We start from the raw sequence: 23928 nt of genomic DNA on the forward strand, positions 1-23928 counted from the left end.
CTCAAAAGACAGGAGAGTAGATCTCAAACCAAAAGATATTTATTAACAAAAAGGAAACAGGTGTCAGAGGGAGAGAACCTCTGGATCACAGCACTGTACCACGTAGTGGAACACCGGGCAAGGTGTACCCCTATACAGGGATTCCCCCGTCACAACACCAGGTGGCCTGAATGCTACGAATCCAGGACCAGAGGACGACCCATACTGACAAACTAGCAACACAGTAGAATACTTGAGCCAGCTGGTGGGGACAATCCCAGAAGCTCCATGAAATCCAGCAAGGTAGTTTCCACTGGTAGCAGGATCTGGAGGATTCCGTGAGGAGAGGCAAGACAACCTGGAGTGAGAACCGGAGAGACCAGAGAAGTCCAGAATGGGATTCACCAGAAGAGGACTCTGTGAAAATAGAGATATAAGTAAAGTGCAGAGCATGGCCTGAAGCTGCGGCAACAATCCAAAGAATGAACACATAGCCCAGGCACCTCCCTAAAGGGGAGGGTGCTTTTTATGCACAGAGCATCATAACACAGACCGCCCTAATAGCGAACAGGTGTCCTGCTGTTTCAAGTATGTGCAGGAAGCGGGGCGCGGCTCCTAAGAGCATTTCCAGGAGACCTGCCAAGAGGATGCAGGTTCTTAGCAGAGAAAGAAGCCGCAGATCGTCTGGAGCCACGGACAGGGTGAGTAAGGCTGTGTGATAGGTGCCGGTCTCCCTGCACAGTGGAGACCGAACCTGCGGCTGAGGGCATGACACCTATGATGTAAATTACAGACGCCTCTCATCTTTTTAAGTGGTGGAACTTGCACTATTGCTGACTGACTAAATACTTTTTTGTCCCACTGTATTTACGTCATATGTGGTGTCCCTGACTTTGATGCTGAGCTAGCATCTTTCCCAGCACATGACGGCTGATTTATTCTGCTGTCATGTGCTTTTAACAGCTGAGGTTGGATAGGAGCTCCACCCATGGTTGTTAACCAGATTTTTATATCTTTAAGGCCGGGGTCACACACAATGTATAAAAAATCTGTCCGATTTTGTCTGCTGGGAATCGCACAAATGTTCTCCATATGGTGATCCGTATCTCATCCGTATGCAATGCCAGGATGCGTTTTTTTCTCAAAAAAGTATCCATGTGTCATCCGTATGGTGAGATTTTCTTACACACTTGCAAAATGAGCAAATAATGGCTGAACCAATATCCTGTCACCTGCCAATGCCCGAGAATTTCTCGCAAGTCACACTGATGGTCCGTGTGCTGTGCAATTTTTTTTCACACCCACAGACTTGCATTGGCGTTTCTCAGCTGAGATACGCGGACAATCGCAGCATGCTGCGATTTCACTCGCAAGTGTAATACGGATGAGAAAAAAGTGGAAGATGTGAGCTGTCCCATAGAGAAATACTGGTCAGGGTGCTATGCGATTTTTTTATCGCATAGCACTCGTCCGTATTACAGACTAGTGTGACCCCGGCCTAATAGGAAGAGTTGCCAGTTTATTTTGCGAGTTTTGCTCCCAACTAGGCAGGTGTGCTGTGTTTCTGTAGATAGATAGATAGATAGATAGATAGATAGATAGATAGATAGATAGATAGATAGATAGATAGATAGATATTTTAACAGTTTCTTCTCTCTGGTAGCCGATTGAATACACACAGGCACAGGGTGTATATATCAAAACAGAGTAAAGTGTATTGTCCTTTACAAATTAAAAACAACCTTTTTTCAGCACAAATGAATAACAAATGGTCCTTTCTTCAGCACAAATGAGTAGCAAAATATTATTTTTTCTGGGTAAGGCATGGTAAATCAAAATAGTCTCACCATCTTGGTGTTAGAGGCACTTCTCAGTCTCTATCATAGACTGTCCACCACGAGCGGTCTTTCTCCATCTCCAACACAACACCCTCTGCTCAGTTTACCCAGCAGCCAGTTATTATGGCTGAAAGCACCAGAGCTGGGGTATGGGAGCAATATTTCTCACTAAGCTCTTTTGGTTGTTCCCAAGTCCCCGACCCAAACTGTAGTCAAATAAAAACCTTCTTAGTAACCTAGTGCTACTGGTACAGACTTTATATTTCAAATACCAGCCGCCTTGATGACACCTACCTACCATCCAGGACCTTAGTATAAAGATGTGAATAGAAAAAAAAGACTACACATTTTCAAAGTAATAGTATTTTATTAGACAAAATCACCTTCCATTTCTATGCTTTTAATACATCTATCAAAAAAATAATTCCAATCCTTTCTTATCCTTTTCTGCAAACTACGACTTAACAGCTTCGATTACCATCTCATTTATCATCATTTTTTGTTCTTTCACTGATTCACCTCATGGGCTGATGCCCTCAGATCTAGGGTGACACGGCTGAGGGAACACCCAAGCGCAGATAGTCTGAACAGGGAGGACGCTGAGGAACCGTATGATATGGTCCGTCCCAGGCATGTGCTGTGTGACAAGGAGGAGAGTACAGGGAAAGAGGAAGAAATGTGTAATATGGAATCTGTTGTTGACACTGCGATAAAAATGGATGTGCTGTGAGAAAATGAAAGGAAAGTTTTGCTTTTGACGTTTGAAAGGGACTCTGTGTCTTTAAATGGAACAGCAGCAGCAGTGAAACTTCATCCAGCCCGAGGGAGCCCCGATGGTACAGAAGGTGAAGTGCAAGGTAGGCTGCAGTGGGGGACACTATCTTCATGTGAAGGGAGACCAGGGCGCTTTTGATTGTGAATAATGCCTCTCCACCGGGGAGAATTTGGTGCACCTACTTTTGAGCTTTTGTAGCTTGGTAATCTTAATATAGGATACAGGTGTATTGTTACTAATGAATCCATAACAATAGGTCTCTTGTATAACTTGCTCTACCAGTTGTTAAACCTATGAGTAGACTTCCCTATCAGGTGTCAAAATAAACAAATATATCTATTTTACCATTTTTCCTCTGTCCAGTGTATATTTGAATGATATATAATTGTTATAGCATTGTGGGTCCATAGGGCAGAACCCACTTTTTGTGGATATTTTCTGGTTTAAAATGTTTTTAAAGAAATTTGGCTTTTTTGGACAGTTGAATAAAGCATTTAATTATTTACATTCTTGGTGATCTCCATTATAGCGTGTTCTTTTCTTTTTGTTCAATGGCTTCCCTCTTAACATTACGTCGTCACTGTGCAGTTCCGGGCATTGAGCACTTCGGTACTATCTGGGTACTCAGGCCCTCCTGAGCTGTTCAGCTCCCAAGGTCTCACTCAACTACAAGCAGGAAGCTCTTTGTCTTATCCCACAGTGGCCCCTCCTATATTAACTATTTACTATGTAGAACTCCCATGCCATAATATGTACACTAAATATTCCCCATCTTTCCCTAGTAATACTGCATAAATAACAGAGCAAACATATTAAAACAATTATACATTCAAGGCATAGATAAAAACATGAGAGAAAGGAGCGAAACCTCACCTGGTCCCGGTAAACCCCTTACATCATCACTGAAGTCAATACCGGACAATAGGAGCAGCACCAGAGACTCAAGTTAACCCGGGATGGTGCGCAAAAAGTCATTTGCTATTTTATACCAAACTGCAGCCAGGTATGACATTTTTCTGAAAAGAGAAACTTCTCTAGTGTATGCGCACACAGGATCTTTTTCAGGTGGATTCTGCTTGGAATATGCCTGAAACGCTATGGCAAAATTGTCCCATAAAATAAAAATAATGCATAACAATGTCAATGATTATTGCTGTGCCATGTTCCATCTTATGTCACTTCTTTTAGCTGCTTCGGGGTTTGGAAACCCTGAAGCAGTTGAAAGAAGTTATATGCTCAGTGTCCTGGAAGTCCCATCTCTACATACAAAGTGTAGAGCGAAAGCCACCACTGGCAAAGCTGCCACATGAACAACGGCAAAGTCGCCTCAGGAAAACGACCACCAGAGTTGTCCTGCAGCAGCTTCACCTGGGAAGACTCTACAACTGTGTCGGCTTATAAATGGCACCGCGTGGGCACATGCCCTTCTGTAAACCTTAATTGGGATAGACCAACATGTTTGAAGTGTTCCAGCTATCTTTCTTAAGTGTTCGGAAGTGATGACTTTCCGTCAATGAGAGCGTGAGCACTCCATGAAAAGACTGACTTCTGCAGTGACTGTAGCCTGATTGGCATGGAAACCAAGTCCAGTAGTTGACCGAGCAGTGGTCTCAGCTGTCACACTCCAGCTGTGCTATTGCCAGCCCATGTTTGGTTGTAATGGTCACTTGCACATGGTTCGAAAGTCATTATTTCTGGACAATGCAGAACCACCCATGGAACTACCAGAGAGGCAGCACTGCTTTGAGGAGTAAGTGAGTACTGTATTTTGCTGTATTATAAGACGCACCCCAAATTCTGAGAAGAAAAATAGGAAAAAAAGCTTTTTTTAATAAAATGGTGGTGCTTCTTATAATCCATGCATTTTATTGCTTACTGGGCGTGGTGGCTGCTGTGAAGTGGGGCCCCAGGGTCTCCCGCTGGATGAGGCTGGAGTGGAGCGTTGCTGCAGGCAGCAAGCTGGGATGAGGGGGTGTTCGGATGTGTGGTGCGGCACACAGCTGTGCATGTCTGGTCCTGCAGGTGTCTGGCGCTGCAGGTGTCTGGTGCTGGGGGTGTCCTGTGCTGCGAGGGCTCTGCCGACAACTTGTGAAAGCCCAGAGCCCTCGCAGTGACATGGTTTCCTATGCAGTGGACTGGACTCCAGTAAAACGGTTGCTGGCCAGGGGCGGTGCATGCACAGATGGAGATCTCAGCACCAAGATCTCAGGAGTTGAGATCTCAGCGCTGCCACAACCCGATCGACTCTGCTACATAGAGGCGATGTTCAGATCGCCTCTATACAGCAGAATTGCTCAACTGCTATGAGCAGGCTCGGACTGGCCCACCGGGAGATCGGAGAATCCTCCGGTGGGCCCGCCTCCCAGTGGGCCCTCCCCCTCACCAGCAGCAGGCTCCTGCCTCATTCAATTCATTATTAGTACCTGCATCCAGTGGTGAGTTCATTATTCCATACCCGGTGCCAGCCATCTGCACTGCTCAGTAACAAGTGATGTGAGAGCTTTCTCATCATTTGCTGCGGCTTCTGCTGATTTTCGTGGCACTCACCGCTCTATCAGCTGTGGTGTGCTGAATGAGATCAATAGAAGCGGCAGCAGCAGGTGATGAGAAAGCGCTCACCTCACATCACTTGTTGCTGAGCAGTTCAGACGGCCGGCACTGGGTGTGGAATAACAGACCACGCACAGCACAGAGCCACAGGCTGTGAGACTGCACTGTACAGCACACAGCCTCTAGAGCGGAGTTGAAGATTTTTTTTAGAACCTGAGGGCAATGGCATGATGTCACCGGAAGGGGCGGGGCCTCCATCAGACCAGTGACCAGGAAGCAGCGTTGTTCTGAGGCTCAGGCTGCTGGAGAGGAATGAAATGAGAGGCTGCACCATGGAGCCCCGTGAGGAGAGGACCAAGGGGCTGCGCAATGAACCCTTGAACAAATAGGAATGAAGACCCAGGATTTAGTGAGTGGTGAGAGGATGTTTTTTGGAAAGGGTTGATGTAACTAGAGTGGGGCTTGTATAGGGAAGATGATGAGAGGCTGTGTGGAGAAGTGGAGATGATAATGACGGGCTGCATGAAAAAAGGGTCATGATGAGGGGCTGTGTGAAAAGGGGGAGGAGGGATGATGAGGGTCTGTGTGGAAAAGGTGGGGTAATGAGGTGACTGTGTGGAGAAGGGGGGTGATGAGGAGCTGTGTGGAGAAGGAGCGATGATGAGGCTGTGTGGAGAAGGAGGGATGATGAGGCTGTGTGGAGAAGGAGGGATGATGAGGCTGTGTGGAGAAGGAGGGATGATGAGGGGCTGTGTGGAGAAGGAGGGATGATGAGGGGCTGTGTGGAGAAGGAGGGATGATGAGGGGCTGTGTGGAAAAGGGGGGGTGATGAGGGGACTGTGTGGAGAAGGGGGGTGATGAGGAGCTGTGTGGAGAAGGAGGGATGATGAGGGGCTGTGTGGAAAAGGGGGGGTGATGAGGGGACTGTGGAGAAGGAGGGATGACGAGGCTGTGTGGAGAAGGAGGGATGACGAGGCTGTGTGGAGAAGCAGGGATGACGAGGCTGTGTGGAGAAGGAGGGATGACGAGGCTGTGTGGAGAAGGAGGGATGACGAGGCTGTGTGGAGAAGGAGGGATGACGAGGCTGTGTGGAGAAGGAGGGATGACGAGGCTGTGTGGAGAAGCAGGGATGACGAGGCTGTGTGGAGAAGGAGGGATGACGAGGCTGTGTGGAGAAGGAGGGATGACGAGGCTGTGTGGAGGAGGGATGATGAGGGGCTGTATGGAGAAGGAGAGATGATGAGGGGCTGTGTGGTGAAGGGTGGATGATGAGGCTGTGTGGAGAAGGACGGGTGATGAGGGCCACTGCAGTTCAGGGGCCCAGCTGGGAACACAGCCTCAGTGACCTGCCATAACCTCGATGAGGTTAGCCGACACCAGTAACCGGAGGTAAACTATACCTCCGATAACAGCTGTAGGTTCAGATCATTTGACAGCGTGTGGACCTCAGCTGTCTGACTGGCGGGGATGATTTTACCGCCGATCAGAAGCAGTGTTTGCCACTCTGTCTTGCAACTCACAGAGTGGTAAACACTGGTAGTTCGGGCCCCCCATTCAAGTGAATGGGGTCCGGGTACTGTTCTGTGCCCAAACCTGGACTTTTTTTGTAACTGTTCGGCTGGACCTGAACATCCAAGGGTCTGCTCATCTTTAATCCTGTGTCTAGTGTGTGACTGGTGTTTGTATGCTGTGTAAGTGTGTCATGTGTCTAGCGTGTGACTGGTGTGTGTCACGTGTTAGTATCCTGTGTCTAGTGTGTGACTGGTGTGTGTCATGTGTATGTACCCTGTGTTTAGTGTGTGACTGGTGTGTGTCACGTGTATGTATCCTGTGTTTAGTGTGTGACTGGTGTGTGTCACGTGTATGTATCCTGTGTTTAGTGTGTGACTGGTGTGTGTCACGTGTATGTATCCTATGTTTAGTGTGTGACTGGTGTGTGTCACGTGTATGTATCCTGTGTTTAGTGTGTGACTGGTGTGTATCACGTGTATGTATCCTGTGTCTAGTGTGTGACTGGTGTGTGTCACGTGTATGTATCCTATGTTTAGTGTGTGACTGGTGTGTGTCACGTGCATGTATCCTGTGTTTAGTGTGTGACTGGTGTGTATCACGTGTATGTATCCTGTGTCTAGCGTGTGACTCGTGTGTATCACGTGTATGTATCCTGTGTCTAGGATGTGACTTGTGCGTATGTGTCATGTCTAGTGTGTGTATGTGGCACATGTCTAAATAATAAAATCTTTGTTCTTATAGAATATCATTGTGTTCGGCAGCACTTGTCTTGTTTACCCATAATTATCTGCTGCAGATAAGGGTGCTTGACTAGATGGAAGCTAAGGGAAGACTCTGCAGCTAGTACCCCTTAAGGTACCGTCACACATAACGATATCGTTAACGATATCGTTGCTTTTTGTGACGTAGCAACGATATCGTTAACAAAATCGTTATGTGTGACAGCGACCAACGATCAGGCCCCTGTTGGGAGATCGTTGGTCGCTGGGGAAAGTCCAGCACTTTATTTTGTCGCTGGATCTCCCGCTGACATCGCTGAATCGGCGTGTGTGACACCGATTCAGCGATGTCTTCACTGGTAACCAGGGTAAATATCGGGTTACTATGCGCAGGGCCGCGCTTAGTAACCCGATGTTTACCCTGGTTACCGTTGTGAATGTAAAAAAAAAAACACTACATACTTACATTCCCGGTGTCTAGTCATGTCCCTCGCCTTCAGCTTCCCGCACTGACTGGTGAGCGCCGGCCGGCCGTAAAGTACAGCACAGCGGTGACGTCACCGCTGTACTTTACGGCCGGTGCTCAGTCAGTGCGGGAAGCTGACGGCGAGGGACATGACCAGACACCGGGAATGTAAGTATGTAGTGTTTGTTTTTTTACATTTACAACGGTAACCAGGGTAAACATCGGGTTACTAAGCGCGATATTTACCCTGGTTACCCGGGGACTTCGGGATCATTGGTCGCTGGAGAACTGTCTGTGTGACAGCTCTCCAGCCACCACACAGCGACGCTGCAGCGATCGACATGGTTGTCGGTATCGCTGCAGCGTCGCTTAGTGTGACCGTACCTTTAAGCATGGTGGGCCCTTAGAATGATGTTCTCTGGTGGGCCCAAGCTACTCCAGTCTGACGCTGGCTATGAGCGCCGACCACTGGGTGGCACTCACAGCAGGCAGGTACTGACAACCATAGATGTCTCCAGGAGACCTCGGGTTGTCATGCCAACACACCTGTGACCCGCAATCACATACCAGTGTGTGCATTTTCAGCCCGATGGCCGGAAGCGCAATTTAAATGCTGTTGTCAGAGTTTGACATTAACTGGTTAATAGCAGCTGGTGGATAGCGATTCCACCTGCGGCTATTGCGGGCACATGTCAACTGTTCAAAACAGCTAACATGTCCCCGGAAAGATGTGGGCTCACCGACGGAGCCCACATCAAAGGGAGGGACCCCGACATCGGTGTAAATGTAAACACCAACATGTGAATGAGGCCTAATACTGTACCAGATGGTATTTATAAGGAAAGTATTTTAATTTGGATTACTATTAAAAATCTATTAGGTTAATTTAAAACTGCGTACATTCCAGCAGTACATGCAATGGTTATTCTGGCAAATGCATGTTTTTACGTCCAATGTATAATAATAATATTACGCAGACTGCCAATCCTATCTCACTGTCACTACTGGTACGTATAATAAAATCGGTAGTAAAAATCCGCATGCCCAACCTCTGTTTCAGCTGAGTCTTCTTATGTGTAATTGGTCTTTAATGGGAAGTGACTGGACTATTAGTTGTATTTGGATTTTCCCATAACCAGTGCCACTGACAGGACTGTCACGCACCATGGTTTCCAATGTATCACCATAATTGCAGTGCTCTGATTGTAGCCACTATCAGGACACTAAAGAAGCAGGTGACATACTGGTTAAGAAATTCACTTTAAATCATTTCACAATACCCGGTGGATTTCAGTTTCTTTGGCAGGCAGTGGTGAATTATATGAAGGATGTGAGTGGCACAAAAAAAAGAAAACCAACATCTGACTGTAAATCATGTTGTATACACTAGTTAGAGGATAGTTCCACTGCCTTACAGAGAGGTAGCATTAAAGAATATGATAACACACCTAGACAGTGGACATTTAAGTTTCCTAATAAAATAATATATTTTAAAATATTTTATTATCCTTTAAAACTGGGAACGGGACTTCAAGTAATACAGGGCTCTGACTCCCAGAAGGATGTAAGTTGCATTCCCAAGATAGAGTGCTATGCTGGGGGCCTGTCTAATGTTTATAGGCCCTGATTACACAAATGATCGGTTATTCTTAAAAAAAATCTCCAGAATCTGACCTTTTCTCACCTCTTATTCATTCTCATCTGGACTACTGCAACTCTCTTCTGATCGGTCTCCCTCTTTCCAAACTTTCTCCTCTCCAATCCATCTTGAATGCGGCAACCAGGGTCATATTTCTGTCCAGCCGCTTCACCGATGCCTCATCTTGTGCCAGTCATTACACTGGCTACTCATTCACTACAGGGTCCAGTATAAACTCATCTCTCTCACCCACAAAGCTCTCCACAGTTCTGCACCGCCTTATGTCTCCTCTCTCATCTCCGTCTATCCCTACAGGTGCCCTCCGTTCTACAAACGACCTAAGACTAACATCCCCCATAATCCGAACCTCGCACTTCCGTCTTCAAGACTTCTCTCGTGCTGCGCCAGCTCTCTGGAATGCACTTCTCCAGACTATCAGACTGATACCTAGCCCCGACCTATTCAAGCGTGCTTTAAAAACCCATCTTTTCAAACAAGCCTACCACATCAACTACTCAGTAAACTAACTTTGTCCTGTTCCCTCCTTCCAAATATTATCTGCATGTGAATCTGCACCCTACTATTCATCTGTCTCCACACCCTCCATGCACATGATAACTGCACTTGATACTTGACTATTGCACTTAAACACACGGGCTGATGACGGGATCATGCAGCTTTATATGAAAATCCCTATTTATTATAATTGACAGACCTGAAATAACAAGCACTTTTCACCTATTGTGTCCCCCAATTGCCTTGTAGATTGTAAGCTTGCGAGCAGGGACCTCACTTCTAATGTCACTGTTTAAATTGTCTTAACTTATACTGAATTTATTGTCTGTACATGTCCCCGCTTAACTGTAAAGTGCTGCGGAATATGTTGGTGCTATACAAATAAAAATTATTATTATAATTATTATTCCTTTTCACCAATGACATTTCCAACATGTTATACAGGTGCTTCTCACAAAATTAGAATATCATCAAAAAGTTAATTTATTTTAGTTCTTCAATACAAAAAGTGAACCTCATATATTATAGTCATTACAAACAGAGTGATCCATTTCAAGTGTTTATTTCTGTTTATGTTGATGATTATGGCTTACAGCCAATGAAACCCCAAATGTCATTATCTCAGCAAATTAGAATACTTTATAACACCAGCTTGAAAAAATATTTAAAAATCTGAAATGTTGGCCTACTGAAATGTATGTTCAGTAAATGCACTCAATACTTGGTCGGGGCTCCTTTTGCATCAATTACTGCATCAATGTGGCGTGGCATGGAGGAGATCAGACTCTGCACTGCTGAGGTGTTTTGGAAGCCCATAGATTCTCTTTTAGGTTAAGGTCAAGCGAGTTTGCTGGCCAATCAAGCACAGTGATACTATTGTTTTTAAACCAGGTATTGGAACTTTTGACAGTGTGGACAGGTGCCAAGTCCTGCTGGAGAATGAAATTTTCATCTGCAAAAAGCTTGTCGGCAGAGGGAAGCATGAAGTGCTCTAAAATTTCATGGCAGACGGCTGAGCTGACTTTGGTCTTGATAAAACACAGTGGACCTACACCAGAGGACGACGTGGCTCCCCAAACCATCACTGATTGAGTAAACTTCACACTAGACCTCAAGCAGCTTGGATTGTGGCCTCTCCACTCTTTGTCCAGACTGTGGGACCTTGATCTCCAAATGAAATGCAAAATTTACTATCCTTGTGGAGTGTGTCAATGACTGACTTCTGGACATCTAACATAGTTATTAATATAGTTATTAACATAGTTATTAAGGTTGAAGACTAGTGTTGAGCACTCCGATACTGCAAGTATCAGGTATCGGCCGATATTTGCTGTATCGGAATTCTGATACCGAGTTCCGATATTTTTGTCATATCGGAAATCGGTATCGGAGTGTGCGGTGCGTATGGTTCCAAGGGTCTGGAGGACAGGAAACTCTCCTTCAGGCCCTGGGATCCATATTAATGTAAAAAATAAAGAATAAAAATAAAAAATATGGCTATACTCACCCCTCCGAAGGACCCTGGCTGTCACCGCTGCTAGCGTCCACCTCCGTTCCTGAGAATGTAGTGAGTGAAGGACCTTCGATGACGTCGCGGTCAGGTGAGCGGTCACGTAAGCGGTCAAGAAAGGCATCCAGTTCCCTCTTAAATGTAAGTAATGAATCACTCATTACAACATCATACGGCAGAGAGTTCCATAGTCTCACTGCTCTTACAGTAAAGAACCCGAGTCTGTTGTTATGCTTAAACCTTCTTTCCTCCAGATGTAGAAGATGCCCCCTTGTCACTGTCTCAGGTCTATGATTAAAAAGATCATCAGCAAGGTTTTTGTACTGTCCCCTCATATATTTATACATTAACATAAGATCACCCCTTAGCCTTCGTTTTTCCAAACTAAATAGCCCCAAGTGTAATAACCTATCTTGGTATTGCAGACCCCCCAGTCCTCTAATAACCTTGGTCGCTCTTCTCTGTACCCGCTCTAGTTCAGCTATGTCTTTCTTATACACCGGAGACCAGAACTGTGCACAGTATTCTAAGTGTGGTCGAACTAGTGACTTGTATAGAGGTAAAATTATGTTCTCCTCAGGAGCATCTATGCCTCTTTTAATGCATCTCATTATTTTATTTGCCTTTGTAGTAGCTGCCTGACACTGGCCACTAAATGTGAGTGTGTCATCCACCCATACACCCAGGTCTTTTTCATTGACGGTTTTGCCCAGAGTTTTAGAATTAAGCACATAGTTATACATCTTATTACTTCTACCCAAGTGCATGACCTTACATTTATCCCCATTAAAGCTCATTTGCCATTTGTCAGCCCAAGCTTCTAGTTTGCATAAATCATCCTGTAATATAAAATTGTCCTCCTCTGTATTGATTACCCTGCAGAGTTTAGTGTCATCTGCAAATATTGAAATTCTGCTCTGTATGCCCCCTACAAGGTCATTAAATAATGTTAAAAAGAAGAGGGCCCAATACTGACCCCTGTGGTACCCCACTGCTAACCGCGACCCAGTCTGAGTGTGTTCCATTAATAACCACCCTTTGTTTCCTATCCCTGAGCCAGCTCTTAACCCACTTACACATATTTTCCCCTATTCCCATTATTCTCATTTTATGTATCAACCTTTTGTGTGGTACCGTATCAAAAGCTTTTGAAAGTCCCTCCTATATAATCTTTTCCAGGAGAGCCAGACCCCAACACATGACTTCCCAACGTTTTTCTCAAGATGGGAGAGTGACTTGGGGATTTCATTGTCCCAGGAGGAAAGAGATAAGATTTTTCTGTTCACCTTTAGGACTTCGCTGTCGGCTGTGTCACAGGAGAGGAGTTACAAGGTTCTGTCGAGGTGGTATAGATGCCCCTGCCAGGTTCATGCTATGTTCCCGGTGATCCCGGATATTTGTTGGAGATGCACATCAGAAAAAGGGACTTATGTCCATATCTGGTGGGAATGTCCACCCATAAAGAAATTCTGGATGTTAGTTTTTGATCTCCATAACAAATTATCCTTTCGCAAAATACAACCCACAGTGGAACTAGCCCTCTTGTCTCTGTGTGACATGTCGATATCTGGTTTTAAGAGGAGTCTTCTCAGACATTTTCTCACGGCTGCCAGGAATTTGATTCCTAGATACTGGAAGCAAGATCGTTACCCCTCAGGCTCCGATTTTGTTGCGGAGCTTAACAACATTTACAGAATGGAACAATTGATAAGTGAATCCATGGGGGATTCGACGAAATTTTTTAACACTTGGGCTTCATGGATTGTATTCAGGGAGACCCCAGAGTTGGACGTATGGTTGTCCAGGTCCTAATTCATATCTGGAGCCGATATGGGATCGTTCGCGTAATGGTTGTAGCCCCTGTCCTCTGGCCTGCCGTCGTGGCTTAAAGCCAATATTGGTGACTCAATGATCTTCTCTCCACTACATGAGGCCTGGGGTCAGCCCGGAAGGAGTGCCGCATTCCTCATACATAGTGTACCCTCTTACCTTCGCCCGCTTTCCTTTCCCCTCCCTCCCTCCCCCTCCTTTCCTCCACCCCCCCCCCCCCCTTTTTTTTCTCTTTCTCTTTCTTTCTTTTTCTTTTCTTTCTTTCCTTCTCTTTCCGTTTCTTTAATTCTTTCTACTTCTGCTTACTTCTTATATCTAACGACATTCTATACTAATATAAATGATTAAATATAGCTAGTAATGCTTGATTGCCTTTGATGCTGTTTATATGTTTCAACTATGAAAAATATCATTGTTAACTTGAAAGTGTTATCGTTGGCAGTGGCCAACTACATTTAATATTTGCTGAGACTTTCTCTTTTTGTATGATCTACGGGTTGTACCCCGTTGAGTTTAACAATTGTCTCAGCACTGTACCATTGTTTGTATTGTTTATTTGCTTCAATAAACCTGATTTATACAAAAAAAGCTTTTGAAAGTCCATACAGTATACACTACGTCCACTGCATTCCCTTGGTCCAGTCCGAAACTTACCTCTTCATAGAAATTGATCAGATTAGTCTGACATGAACGGTCCCTAATAAAACCCGTGCTGATACTGGGTCATGAGGTTATTCCTCAGTATAGAATCCTTTAGAATGCCCTCCAGGATTTTACCCACAGTAGAGGTTAAGCTTACTGGCCTATAAATTCCAAGTTCAGCTTTTGTCCCGTTTTTGAATATTGGCACCACATTTGCTATACGCCAGTCCTGTGGCACAGACCCTCTTATTATGGAGTCTTTAAAGATTAAAAATAATGGTCTATCAATGACTGTACTTAATTCCTGCAGTACTCGAGGGTGTATCCCATCCGGGCCCGGAGATTTGTCAATTTTAGTGATTTTTAGATGCCCCCGTACTTCCTGCTGGGTTAAGAAGGTGACATTTAATGGAGAATTTTTGTTATCACTGATCATATTGTCTGCCATGGAATTTTCTTGTGTAAATACTGATGAAAAAAGTCATTTAGCATATTGGCTTTTTCCCCATCCTCATCCACCATTTCACCCAGACTATTTTTAAGGGGGCCAACACTATCATTTTTTAGTTTTTTACTATTTACGTAGTTAAAGAATATTTTGGGATTATTTTTACTCTCTCTGGCAATGAGTCTCTCTGTCTCAATTTTTGCTGCCTTGATTTGCTTTTTACAGAATTTATTTAATTTTCTGTATTTATTTAATGCCTCATCACTACCTACTTCCTTTAATTCTCTAAATGCTTTCTTTTTGTCCCTTATTGCGCCCCTTACAGCTCTATTTAGCCATATTGGTTTCCTCCTAATTCTAGTATGTTTATTCCCATATATACTGTGCACAGGTCCTATCCAGGATGCTAATAAACGTCTCCCATTTTCTTTGTGTATTTTTATGTCTCAGGATATCGTCCCAGTTAATTGCACCAAGATCCTCTCTCATCCGTTGGAAATTTGCCCTCCTGAAGTTTAGTGTAACCCCTCTACTACACACCTTATTGAAGGATACATGAAAACTTATTATTTTGTGATGATCACTATTCCCCAAGTGACCCCCAACCCTTATATTTCATATGCGGTGTGGCCTGTTGGTTAATATTAGGTCTAGCAGTGCCCCCTTTTTGTTGGATCCTGAACCAGTTGTGAAAGGTAATTGTCTCTCATAGTTGTCAAAAACCGATTACCTTTGCTGGAACTGCAGGTTTCTGTTCCCCAATCTATTTCAGGGTAGTTGAAGTCCCCCACAATAATGACTTCTCCTTGAGTCGCAGCTTCATCTATTTGCTTTATGAGGATATTCTCCGTTGCTTCCATTATTTTTGGAGACTTATAACAAACCCCTATCAGTAATTTATTATTTTTCCCCCTCCCTTTATCTCCACCCACAGGGACTCTACATTTTCATTAGATTTACCTATATTATCACGCCGGTTGGTTTTAAGGACGATTTTACATATAGACACACACCTCACCCTCGCTTATCCATTCGGTCATTTCTGAACAGACTATAGCCCTGCAAGTTACCAGCCCAGTCATGGCTCTCATCCAGCCATGTTTCAGATATCCCCACCATGTCATAATTATGCTCCAACAACATTAATTCTAATTTGTCCATTTTGTTGGCGAGGCTTCTGGCATTAGTATACATGCACATTATGTATCTCTCTGTACCTCTATTCTTTAAATTATTAATTGTTCGAACCCCTCCCCCCATGCCACCGCCACCCCCAACTTCCTTATTTGTGCCCAGGTCTCTACCTGCATCTCCATCTTCCCCGCCTATAATATGAATACCCTCCCCCCATTCCCTAGTTTAAACACTCCTCCAACCTTCTAGCCATTTTCTCCCCCAGCACAGCTGCACCTTCCCTAGCGTAGAACCTGTAGCCAACTGAGAAGTAGGCCCAGTTCTGTAGGAACCCAAACCCCTCTTTCCTACACCAATTCTTGAGCCACTTATTAACCTCCCTAATATCCCGTTGCCTCTCTGGTGTGGCACGTGGTACAGGCAGTATTTCAGAAAATACCATGTTGGAGGTCCTTGCTTTCAGCTTGCAGCCTAATTCCCTGAAATCGTTTTTAAGGACCTTCCACCTACCTCTATCTTTATCATTTGTGCCAATGTGCAGCATGACCGCTGGGTCCTCACCTGCCCTCCCAGTAATCTGTCAACCCAGTCAGCAATTTGTCGGACTCGAGCGCCAGGTAGGCAGCACACCATTCGACGATCCCTGTCTTTGTGACAGATTGCCCTATCTGTTCCCCTAATAATTGAGTCCCCCACTACCAACACCTGTCTGGCCTGCCCTGCTCTCCTATTTCCCTCCTTACTGTAGCAGTCACTCCTCTGGCTTTCAGAGGACATGCCTGGCTGCAGCAGTGCTACCCTTGTACTGGCACCCCCCTCATCTGCCAACTTAGTAAACTTATTGGGGTGTGCCAGATCAGGACTAGCCTTCCTGGCACTCTTCCCTCTTCCCGTCCTTCTGTCACCCAGCTTGCTGCTCCACTGTCCTGCAGCTCCATCCTACCATGCCCCCCCTCATCTATCCGATTGAGCGTCAAGTCAGCAGTCTTCCCCATGATTGTGAAGCCTACTGAAGCAGACTAAGTGACCCTTTTCAATGCTAAGGAAGCCTTTGCAGGTGTTTCTTTTAATTTTTCTAATTCAATGAGATAATAACTTTTTGGTTTTCATTGGCTGTAAGCCATAGTCATCAACATAAACAGAAAAAAACGCTTGAAATAGATCACTTTGTAATGACTCTATATAATATACAGTGGGGAAAAAAGTATTTAGTCAGCCACCAATTGTCCAAGTTCTCCCACTTAAAAAGAAGAGAGAAGCCTGTAATTGACATCATGGGTAGACCACAACCATGAGAGTCAAAATGAGAAAACAAATCCAGAAAATCAACTTGTCTGATTTGGCAAGATATGTTTTGCAAATTATGGTGGAAAATAAGTATTAGGTTACCTAAAAACATTCAAGATTTCTGGCTCTCACAGACCTTTAAGAGGCTCCTCTGTCCTCCACTCATTACCTGTAGTAACGGCACTTGTTTGAACTTGTTATCAGTATAAAGGACACCTGTCCACAACCTCAAACACTCACACTCCAAACTCCACTATGGCGAAAACTGTATGAGTTTCACTTTTTGTATTGAAGAAACTGAAATAAATTAACTTTTGGATGATATTCCAATTTTGTGAGAAGCACCTGTATTTTTAAAGACCTTTCACCAATTGTTTCATACTGAATTGAACACATAGTTTTTTTCACCTAGAATATGGATACCTTTTAATGATTGGCAGAGCTGGCAGCACTATGAGAGGAGAACAACAAGAAGTGTTTGTAATGAGACTCAACTCTACAGCACTGCACATCCCCCCACACTGACTGCCAGAGACAAGAGCTGAAAGCTGTTAGATAATCACACTGAGGTCATCACTCTGCAATGAGAAGATCAAATTTTTTCATTACTAGTCTCACACTGAACATGTCCTAATCTATTGTGGGATTGTGTTCATCTTTCCTCAGTGTGTTACTTTCTGTTTATGATTGGTCAGAATCAGAAAACAGAAGAAATACACGCCCGCAGTGAAAACTCTCTGGTAACACCCACTTGGATTTAAAAAAAAAAACTGCAAAAATGCCCAAATACTTTGATTGTTAATATCTTTGCAACATAAAGGGGAAATAAAATATATATATATATATATATATATATATATATATATATATATATATATATATATCTGCAGTACCTATTACATTTTGTATCCAGCTCAAGATGAAAAATGTAGTAAAAGGTCCTCTTTAAATTGTTATCCCTTACAACCTGTGTAACATTACCTTTTAAAGACATCCAGGTGGTAATATTCCACCCATGTGTTTAGTATTATTAGGATGCGTTCTTGCTGAGATTTAGAGTTTAGAGACTCTCTCTTAGCAAAAAAAACTCAGTGTGAACATACTCTTAAGATATGAGCACACTCTGTCCTATAGACAACGGCATACCAGCTGAATTTTTGCTTACGGCCACGTCCACATGTTCAGTATTTTATATCAGTATTTATAATAGCAGGAAGCTGAAAAGAGGGAGAGAAAACAAGAGAGCGCTACCTAAGTGCAGTAAAAAAACTTTAAAATGACAAGGATGCTACGTTTGTATATGCTCACCTGTAAGGGTTATGCAGACTAGGCACAACTCTATGAATGACTTTGTTAAACATTGGATTCCAACTTCGTGGCTTGCTGCCATCCGAATAGGGTGGAGAAGTGTTAGTCCTGTTCCATTCACTGCTCTACTAACAGCATAAAAAAGTTTTTTTTTCAAACTTTTAAAAAACATGAGTTTTTCAAACACGTTTTTTATGTTGGTAGTGCATGAGCACGTAAAAATATATTTTTAGAATAAATTGAATTTTAAACACGCAAGTGTAATACTGTTATTCTGGAATACCACTTGGAGGTTGTTCCAGAATCAAGGTCTTTTTGGGACTCCAGCTACAAGAGGGAAGCACCTCCAAAATATTTTTTTCCCACTATATTTACATCAGTATTTGTAAGCCAAAACCAGGAGTGGGTGAAAAATGCAAAAGTGGTACATACGATTTTATTATAGTTAATCTCTGATTGTTCCACTCTTAATTTTAGCTTAGAAATACTGATGTCAAATCCTGACCAAATACTGAATATGCCAATGTGGCCTAAAGAAGACACTTCAGGAAACACCAGTGATGTTTTTATTGACTTCTTTGTTGTCAAATTTTTTGTTGTATTGAGAGCTTTTCAGGGGATAAAAATGCCATGGGCACATACCCTTAGAGCAATTGTCTCAAACACAAGGTCCACGGGCCACAGGCAGCCCCTGTGACTCCGTTGTGCAGCCCCCCGGCCCTTTAGACAATTGAGTTCGGCGAGCCAGGGGTCCACCGATGTCATCACTTCTCTTCAATTGAATGTTCGTCCATTATTACAGGACAGGGGACATTGTTACCGGATTGGAGACATTATTAAAGGATGGGGCCAGAATTACTATATGGGACTAATTGTAAAACTTCATTACTGTATGGGGCTGATTGAGGGGGGGATTTCTAAAAAATATATATATAAAATAAAGAATGAAAAAATAATGGGATAATATATGGCCACTAAAAAACAGTTTTTAAAAACTGAATAAAAAAGAGAAGACACGTACCATAACACCTATGTTACTTAAACACCATTAAAAAGAATAAAAAAGAATTAAAAACATGCCAAAAAAGATGATGGTCAAAAGTCATAAAGAAAAATAATGGTATCCCTGAAAGCGTAATCTTCTCCCGCAAAGAACGTGTCCCTTCATATTCAGATTTTTTTTCTATGTTTGTTTCATTTATCTGGCTGAGTTTGGGACCCCAGCCTTAGAAGATCTTCTTATTCCTCTATGAGAATTCTGTGGAAGATTCTCTTTGAAGGGAGCATTCAACTTTTCTACAAAAAAAAAAAAAATTAAAAACATTGTTTTCAAACAGTTTGATATTTCAAAAACGTGTTAAAAGTTTGAACACCCCTTTAAAAGCCACATTGGTAATTTGTGGCTAATTTCCGTGAAGCAAGTGAATAGAGACTTTTAGCTTGTGCATTGTACGATAATAACATTACCAGATTGTGTTTTGCATGACGTTTTTTTTTTAGAAAGTTAATTTTTCCTGCAGTTAAAAGTTTGTCATGAAGTTTGCACTGTACCAATTCCCACTTCTCGCAGCTGCCTGTCGAGAGTTTTGTGTGTATCAATATTGTACGCTGCTGCCAATTTATAGAGTGACCGATTGATCTTGTAAAACCATTACAAATTAAACATATCTTCCATCTGTTTTAGAGCAGTTACAAGCATGAACAGCAGGAGGGAATCTTGTCTCTAAATCTCCTGATAATTAATTATTGGATCAAACACATAGGAACGTTTATGAGCAGTGCGCTTATTTGCTCTGCTTGTATTATGTGACCTTTTTTGGAAAAAAACATATTGTACACTAAATGGAGATATTCCATAAATTAGAGTTGTTTAAGTGCCAATACATTACAGATAATGATAACCCGTAATGCATTGTGTAATAAGAGCAAGATAAACCTGAACCAGTGTAAGGCCTGAAGACCTGAGTGCATGGAGTCTACATGGCAATGCACAGAGGCTATACATTGCCCTACTATAGTGCCATATGGCATCCGTGCGCTGCCATAAGGCCTCCGACGCACGTTCAGCATCCAAAGGAGCATACCACCATATGCCTTCATATAAAACTGGAGGCATATGGAGGCAAAGCAAAGGTCCTGTGCACTAAAAGGAATGCTTTATTATGGCTGCGTAACAAATAGAGCTGTCATATGGGCCTGCGAATGGGACTTTGTTCATTAAATAATCAGACCGGATCAGAAATGTGTGGTTGAATACAGCATAATATAATTTAAGATAAACTCTCATGGATATGTGTGACTGTGTGACCCCATAACAAAGTACTGCATAATAGCACCGTTTTCATTACAGAATAAGTATTGCATCATTTGGGGAAGCTTACTATTGGTTCCAAAAGAATGTTTATTAAAATGAGAGGCATTTTCTTGCAGCAAATAAATGACCAGACTTGACTAGATGTTCAAATTTATTGTCCTTTTCACATATGCAGAGTAGAGTCCCACTATGCTGCAGTCACGGGCAAGAGTCAAGCTCACATGCAATGGAGGGCACCACTTTATGGTAACATGGAGATATTATCAGCAAACTTAGGCTACTTTCACACATCAGGTTTTCAGTGTCAGGCTAAATCCGGCGAATGTTGGAAAAACTGGATCCGGCGCAGATTGTGAAAAACTGATGCAACGGATCCGTTTTTTTTTTTACAGATCCGGCTAGCCTATCTATATTATTGGATTAAAAACCAATTTGGCTCATGCTCAGCTTAAAAAACCGGATCAGCCGCCGGCTCCCATAGGCTTCCATTCTAGCAAAAAGCCTGAAGCGCCGGATCCGACCCTTCAGGCTTTTTCGCTGGAGACAAAAAACGTTGCAGTGGACGTTTTTTCAAGATGCCAGAAGCGGCAGATTTGCCGGATCCGGCGAAAACCAGACGAAACGCAATGTCATCCGGTGCAATCCGGCACTAATAAAAGTCTATGGGGAAAAAACCTGATCCGGCGGCAACATTCGTCTGATTCGTTTTTTTTTTTAAATTTAGCCGGATTTAGCCTGACGGGGAAAACCTGATGTGTGAAAGTAGCCTTATACTCTCTCTTGCCAGCAGACTACACAGTGCATCAGTGACAAGCTGGCTGTCAGACAGTGCCAGGTTGTGGTTACAGCTGCTGCTCTCTTTTCCCTGCAGTAAAGCAGCTACCTCTTGTGCAATCCCTTCAGCACGGCTCTTCTTTATTTCCTAGCGGGCACTTGAGACTCTCCATTGTGCTATGACTCTGAATGACTTTTGGTGTTAGTGGGAGTTCCAGCGTTCAGACCCCCCATGATCAAGTTATCCCCTGTCCTATTTATAGGAGATAAACTATTAACTTAATGCAACCCCTTTAAGTATACTACAAAGAGCATGTATGTAGTTGCCTAACTACTAATTTAGGTACAATTAACTAGAACTTTCTTTTTCTGGACAACCCCTTTAAATGATAACTTTTACAATACAAGTCTTTATCTACACTGACCATGTGGCAGCCAGTTTCCTAGATGACCTCTGTGAGAATGTTACATTCTTTATATAGAAACTAATACATTGTGATGTTAAACTAGATCCAGCGTCCAAAATAACTAATTAAAACTGATGCGCTTATTTAGTTTCCAATTCATCACAGGTGGGCTCCTGTTAATGTGGAAATGAGAGCTAATTTCCACATTTTGGCAGACTCACTACATGCCATTCACTTTATTACCTGCTGGTTTCACGCTGTATTGTATAGCCAATTCACACACTAAGTCAAAACTTACATCTCCCTGAAAATTATTAATATTGTATTTGTACACTATACATTTCTTTTGTGTTTGCATTGTCTGTTTTCACCTTGTTTTTAGCTGAAATGTCACATATAACACAAGGGAATCATTGGCATCATTGGCCAAATCTTGACTTTCTGCAGAATGCTCATTTTATTTCATAATTAGTGACATATTTTCAGATCAAGGGAGAGTGATTCCCTGGGTTTAGCTGTCAGTTAATTCAATGCAACAAGGACAGAACATGCCATGGTGAAAATATGCTTGTCAATATCATAGCAAGTTAAGTTTTGTGAGATAGTGAAAAAACAAAAGAAAATGTGTGAAAAAAAACAAGAAAAAAACAACTATTGTGGTTTAGAACTCAATATTTTAGATTTTAATAAATACAGTATATAAGTTTGAGTACCATGTAAAAGTTTTAGAGAAATGTGAAAAAATGTTGTAAAGTAGGAATGCTTTCAAAAATAGAAGAGTTCATAATTTATTTTTATCAATCAAAAAATAAAAGGTGAATGGACAAATGAGAAATTGAAATCAATATTTGGTGTGACGGCCCTTTGCTTTCAGAACAGCATCAATTCTGGGTATACCTACACAGTGTTTGAAGTAACTTGGCAGGGAGGTCGGTCCAAACATGTAGGAGAACTAACCACAGATCTTCCATAGATGTAGGCTTGCAAAAATCCTATTGTTTCTTCATGTACTCCCACACAGACTTGATGATGAGAGATCGGGGCTCTGTAGTGACTATATAAATCAGTTCCAGAACTCCTTGTTCTTCTTTACCATGAAGATAGTTATTAGTGACATTGGCTGAATGTTTTAGGTCATTGTGCGAATGCAGAATAGATTTGAAACCAATTAGATATCTCCCTGTTGGTATTACATGGTGAGTAAGTATTTTCCTGTTTTTCACAGCATTGATGACACTAAAAGGCTATGTGCACACGCTGCGGATTTTGCTGCGGATCTGCAGCAGTTTTCCATGAGTTTACAGTACCATGTAAACCTATGGAATAAAAAATCCACAATGCACATGCTGCGGAAAAAAAACGCGCAGAAATGCAACGGTTTATATTACGCAGCATGTCAATTCTTTGTGCGGATTCCACAGCGGTTTACACCTGCTCCTTTATAGGAATCGGCAGGTGTAAAACCGCAGGTGGAATCTGCACAAAAACCATGGGAAAACCGCGGTAAATCCGTGGTAATTCCACGGTAAATCCACAGTGCGGTTTACCTGCGGATTTACCAAAATAAGTGCGGAAAAATCCACACACCATTCCACAGCGTGTGCACATACTCTCAGTCCTACCAAATTCACAACTCAAATTGATCAATTTCAACCCTTAACTTGCAAGGAACTGCCACTATGCTTCACTGCTGCCTACAGACATGTGTTATTGTACCACTCTCCAAGAGTGTATATCGGGGGGGCAAGGTGGTAGTCATGTCCAAGCATCGCTTCTTTGACACCCCGGCCCACTACAGGAAATTGTGTACTGTGGGGTTTCATGTGTCACAATGCTTTGAGATCGGAGATCTCCACAATCCCCATTAACGCACTCTGTGCAGAACCGTCCCATTAACCCTCTCAGTCAAGAAGCCAAACCAGCTTTTATAAACAGTGTTCTTTTTATGCACAGTCAAACAGGTGAACAGGGAGTAACAGATTATGCATTCTTCATCACTTCCCACACAGTACACCGACTCCATTCTCAGAGTTACAGTTTGCAATTTGTTTCTGGCAACAGGTATGGCACAATAATGAGGAGAGATCTTTAATGCCTGCATTTTTCTTAGGGGTAGGGTCAAACGGGTCCACGTGTGTTGCAATCCCTTGATACCATGTGACCGTGCTTATATCAGTCCCAGGGGACGCTCGTACAAACATGCTCCCTGTTTCAGTACCCACAGCAGGGCGATACCTTGCCACAAGATCCCTTTCTCACTGGACAGTACCTTCAGTACCC

The 23928-nt window shown here is 43.0% G+C and overlaps 1 protein-coding gene across 3 annotated transcripts in view; it reads left to right on the forward strand.

The window, feature by feature from the left end:
• The first annotated feature begins 2412 nt into the window (after positions 1-2412).
• LOC138642859 (protein kinase C delta type-like) overlaps positions 2413-23928 on the forward strand; it is a 112148-nt gene continuing 90632 nt past the window's right edge. For all 3 annotated transcript variants that reach the window (XR_011314107.1, XM_069731411.1, XM_069731413.1), the window contains exon 1: positions 2413-2674. The gene's annotated coding sequence lies outside the window, so the exon portion shown is untranslated. The remainder of the gene's footprint in view (positions 2675-23928) is intronic.

Source organism: Ranitomeya imitator, chromosome 6 (assembly GCF_032444005.1).
Source record: "Ranitomeya imitator isolate aRanImi1 chromosome 6, aRanImi1.pri, whole genome shotgun sequence".
Taxonomy (NCBI): Eukaryota; Metazoa; Chordata; class Amphibia; order Anura; family Dendrobatidae; genus Ranitomeya; species Ranitomeya imitator.